The sequence below is a fragment of the Myotis davidii genome, unplaced genomic scaffold (assembly GCF_000327345.1).
Source record: "Myotis davidii unplaced genomic scaffold, ASM32734v1 scaffold21, whole genome shotgun sequence".
NCBI lineage: Eukaryota > Metazoa > Chordata > Mammalia > Chiroptera > Vespertilionidae > Myotis > Myotis davidii.
The window spans coordinates 2203339-2208991 of NW_006292573.1; positions in this window are offsets into that span (position 1 = coordinate 2203339).

A 5653-nucleotide genomic window follows, 5' to 3' on the forward strand; every position below is an offset into this window, starting at 1 on the left:
AGAGTAGTCTTGATTGCAGTTCCTTGCTTTTCATCACTTTGAATACTTCATGCCATTCCTTTCTGGCCTATAGTGTTTTTATTGAGAAATCAACTGGAAGCCTTATGAAACTCCCTTGTAGGTAACTAACTCTGTCTCCCTTGCTGCCTTTAAGATTGTCTCTTTGTCTTTTACCTTTGCCATTTTAATTATGATTTTTTTTTTGGTGTGAGTCCTTTTGGGTTTATCTTGATTGGGATTTCTGTGCTTCCTGAATTTGTGTGACATTTTCCTTCACCAGTTTAGGGAAGTTTTTGCCATTATTTCTTCAAACAAGTTCTCTATCCCTTGCTCACTATCTTCTCCTTTTGGTACTCCTATGATGGAGATGTTATTAAGCTTGATGTTGTCCTGGATGTTTCTTAGACTTCCATTTTTTTTTTAGTCTCTTTTCCTTTTTATGTTCTGCTTGTGTGCTTATTTTTATCTTATTGTGTAATTTGCTGACTTGATCCTCTGCTTCATTTAACCTGCTGCTGATTCCTTCTAATGTATTCAGTTCATATATTGTATTCATTTCTGACTGGTTCTTTTTCATGGCTTAAATGCTGTTTTTAATGCTTACTATCAGTTTGTCTAAATTCTTACTGAGATCACCCATTCTTCTCTTAAGGTCCTTGAGCATCCTTATAACCATTGTTTTGAATTCTACATCTGATAGTTTTGTTACTTTCATTTCATTTAATTATTTTTCTGGGTTCTTTTGTTTGGGGAATTTTTCTCTGTTTCTTCATTTAATCTCTGTCTCTCCATTTTGTCACCTGCTGTGACTACAAAATGTGTTATGATGGCTTTATAATGAAGGTGACTTATTGGGCTCAGTGGGTCAGTCTTCCAGATCACTTGAGCTCAATGCACCAGAATGTTACTTGTGGTTTATGTGCACCCCCATGTTTTATTTCAGTCTTAAATGCTCTTTACCCATTCATGCATGGAGTTGACCTTTCAGGCTGGATGACTATAAAGGTAAACATCAATCTATATATGAGATGCTTTGCAGAGACTTCCCCCTGAGGTGGAGTTGTTCCCAACAGGGTCTGATAAAATCCCGCTTTGGGTGTGCCATATGTGTAGCAACTTTGGTCAAGCTCTGGTGTGGTCTGAAGCCCATCACTGGTTGTCTTTGTTTTGGGTCCACTTGGGTGAAGTTTGGGTACAGTTTGCTTTCAGATGTTGTGTATAACCATCCTTTGGCTACCTGTCTGTAGCTACCATATTGTTCACTGTTTCTTTAACTTGTTATGCTTCTCCTGGACCTCAGTGTGCATGGGAGTGGCCAATCTTTGTAAACAAGTGGACCTCCTCCAGCTTAAAGCTATGGGCAGATCTGTAAAAGAACCCAGGCTCCCTGAGATCCTCCTCTACCAGTCAACTATTCCGCATCCCTCTGAGGTTGCCTGGCTCCTCCAGAGCTTTCCAAAGAAAGACTGTAAGATGAGTCCAGCCTAGCCACAATGTACTGCCACTTTCACAGGTTGAGATTTTGGTCAGGCAGGACAACAAGGGTCAGGAAGATAGGTTAGTACAGGGGTAGGCAAATTTTTTGACTTGAGGGCCACAATGGGTTCTTAAACTGGACCGGAGGGCCAGAACAAAAGCATGGATGGAGTGTTTGTGTGAAATAATATAAATTCAAAGTAAACATCATTACATAAAAGGGTACGGTCTTTTTTTTTTTTTTTTTTTTAGTTTTATTCATTTCAAATGGGCCGGATCCGTCCCGCGGGCCGTAGTTTGCCCACGGCTGGTCTAGTAGGTCCCCAACTTGGGGATCATACAGTCAGGCACTCGATGAGGGAAAAGTGGTCCCTGCCTCAAAGCCACATCCCTCAGTCTCTGACAGAGTCTCCAACTCTAGTTCCCTATAGGAGGGTTCACTGCAGGTTCAAATTGGGTTCACAACTGCAAGTGCAAGCTCAGTCTCCAGGCTCAAAAGGTTAAATTAAGGTTCTCCTGTTGGGAATGATGCTGGCCCAGCCCACAGGAGAGGACTAAGCATTTCATCCTCGTTTCAGATAATAGCCTCTCAGAGTCTCACACCTTGTATGTCCTGTTTTGAGCCACTCTCCCTTTCTCCCATGAAACTGTGTACAGCGGGTTTACCCAGGTCTTATCATGGCTGAGCATACAGCCATTAGGGGTGGTGTCTGCAAGCCTGTATGAAGGATGCAGGCACTTCTTTTTCTTCCTGGGGTAGCCCGGACTCTGAACTCACAGGGGAGATTGGATTTACCACCCAGCAATGTAGGCACACAGCCCAGGACTCACCATTCTGGCTCCTGGACATAAGCCTCCTTGGCAGACAAGGAATGAAAATTCTAACTCTGTAGCTCCCTGGTTCCCTCCATCTCTCCCCACTGCAGAACCAAGCAGTACAGAGCAGTACTCCAATCTCCCCATGTGGCTGGTTTCAGCAGATAGGGCTGAATGTTCCAGCTCCTCATGGCTCCCTCCCTCCCACCATGGATCCCTGCAGGACTGGGCAGGCTAAGTGCTAAACACGTGTCGGGGAGGGGCACCAGCTGTGTGTTTGAGGTAGGAAGATCAGTCCTCTTTCCCAAGTTATACAGTTTAGTCACTATCTAGATCTCCATAAAAAGGCTCACAGAAAAGAAGAGGGTCCCTTAAAGTCACTGCTGGGTGTGGCCAGCAGACCATCTCCACAGGACCTGAGTTAGGCAGCATGGCCTGGCCGGCAGTGGTAGTCTGAAAGGTGAACTTCCCACCCATCCTTATGTGCTTCTTCTGTAATCATTGGTTATAAAATTTCAGTTCAGCTAGCTATCAGTTGGCCTGCAGCAGATGGGTTCAGCTTCTACCTACTATATAGACATCTTGGAATCTGTGTGATTTCTTCTTAGGCTTAATTCTTTCTTTCTTTTTAAACCTAATTATACAAAAACCTTCAAATTCTACCTTTTGCCTCTCCAGTTTCACCCATTCCCATGAAAGCATTGCCATAAAGTCTATGCTCCTGACATGCTTCACTTCCCATCTCTCTTAGGACATAGCATAGGCATTGTTATATATAAAAAATAGCAGCAGGTGTTTATGAAGAAAAACAAAATAGAAATAAATAATCAAAATCCAACTCTTTTACTTTTAGCTCTGGAAACGTGAGTAAATGACTGGCCCTGTTCTAATTTTAGATTCTGCATGGAAATATTAGCACATATCACAGAGTTGTTAAGATTACATAAGAAGATATATAAAACTCTAAGTGACAGGTATTATTAATAAATTTTAGCTTCTATTATTATTGTCAATTACTCTATATTTTATTATTTTTTCTTTTCTCTCAATATCTTCAGCTAAAAAATAAACATATTCTTAAGATTAATTTCAAATACCACCTGTTCAGTGATATTTCTTGACTTCTCCCAGCTTAGTAGTATTCTTCTTTTCCAACATTTTAAAAATTATCCTAATATAGTAACTTTTTCATAGAGATCGTTTATCTGCTTATCTGTCTCACAACTAGACCTTAGACATTCTAATGTTAGATTGATACCTTAATATTTTTGTACCCTGCTTAGCTCAGAGCCTTGACTATAAGAGAACCTCAATAAATATATAAATGTTTGATTGAAGAAATCATTAATAAATAAAGTATTAAATGTACTCTTTATACCTTCCTCTATATGCCTTCTTCTGGAGCAATGAACTTCTACATACAACCAAAAATCCACTAAAAATATGGAACTAATTCTGTCACTATACGTGGAGAATAAAGAAGTTCTAATTCAGAAAATTTGCATCAGGTCCAGCTTACTATTTGGTTCCCTTGAATGGTGTGTATCAATTTTAGCTTTTCTTGTTCCTGTGAACAAGTTCCTACCTTAAACTTTAATTCCATAGTGAAGAATTTTCACTGTTTCAGCTAAGATGTGGTCTAAAATCTTATATTGATAGCCCACATTATACTGCAATTCTTCTATGTTAGAAGCTCTATCTAGTTGTCTCTATTCTAACTATGAAAGGAGTCCTAGCAACCCTCGAATTCCAGACTGGTGTCTAGTTCCTATCTGCCTATAGCCATTTTTGTATGCTGTGAATAGTCAAATGTCTGGCAGAACTTTATATAAATATGGCTACTTAACTGGATAGATAACTGTTATATATCCAAACTTCTTACCAGCTCCTAGAACTCACTTTCTTCTGACTACCCTGTTTCATTCCAATGAACTTGTCTGATTTTTATTCCAGAGTTCCTAGACTAATTTCCCCCTGTTTTTTTTTCTTCTGCTTCTCCTAATTCAGTTAGATCAACTTTTGGAAATGTCTTTCTCAAACATATTCACACTTTCTCCCCCGCCCTTCTTCCAATCTAAGGCCACTTAGGTCAGAAAAAGCTCCTTTTTCTTTTTTTATTTTATATGTAAATCAAAACAGATGGTAATCGTGTCCACTAAACATCTATTGAGAATTTAAAGTAAAATTAGACAAACGGATGAGTCACTTCCTTGCTATCTCTCTAAACACCCTTGGAAGTGCCAAGGAGTCTGAGATTCCAGAAGTAGCCATCTTTATATTTAAAATTATCAGTTAAAACTACTTTTCATTAAAGAATTAGAAAAAGACTATCTAAATCCTGATTGTTTTTATTCACCTCAAACCCTTAAAGAAAAGCCCTACAGTAAATTGTTTCATTTGCTCAGGAATATCTCTGCCCTCTAAACTCTAGATGCAAGACTGAAATCTCCTTCTTAGTAACTCTTGGAAAGAATATGCAAACAGGATTGATTTTTCCCCAAGGGAAGAGGAGCCAGTGGCAATGATTTTCTCTTTGGTAGTCTCTCCTTCACTCCTGGATGTAACAGATGTGGCCAGGAAGTTATTATGTAAATGTATATTCACATGGTTAAAAAGAAGGTACATAAAATGAAGAGTACACCATAAGAGATGAGGTCAAATTGCTAAGGTAGGAAGAACAAAGATGTTTTTTATAGGAAAAGCTAGCAGTATGGATGAGATGATGGTTGATTTAGGCAGTTGACACTAGCTCACATTTATATCACCTATTTGAAAGGGGCAAAAAGAACAAGAATCAACTAGATTAGTTTTGAATGTTAGCTATACTATTAAGTACTTATGACTAATAAATATTTCAGCATTCAGGGACCAATTTTAAATTAATTATGTACTTGGGCCATATTTATTTTTACTCATTTGTATATATTTAGCTCAGTATCCTATAGAGATAAATTATAAGGTTCTTCGAAATGATTATTAAGTGTTGATAATTTAAATATGTTAGAAAATTTTACTCAATTCTGAAAAATCATATCATTAAATAATTTCTGTTCAAAATAGTCTTATGTAATCTGGAAGAATTAAAGACTTTAATTAGCTTTACAACAAACTAAAAAAAAAAAATTGTCTCTTGTGTCTTATCTCCAAATACTAGTTTGTTTTGTTTGTTATTTACTTGAGTAAGTTATGGTGTGGGCCTATAAGAGATTAGGCTTGGGATATTATGTCATTTTACTTTCCAGTGCCTAGCTGAAAATTGCTCCAGTTAAATTAATACAAAAATTAGAAAGTTTCAATTTTTCAAAGTTAGATGTAGTCAATCAATCTTTAAATGTATATATATATATATATATATATATAT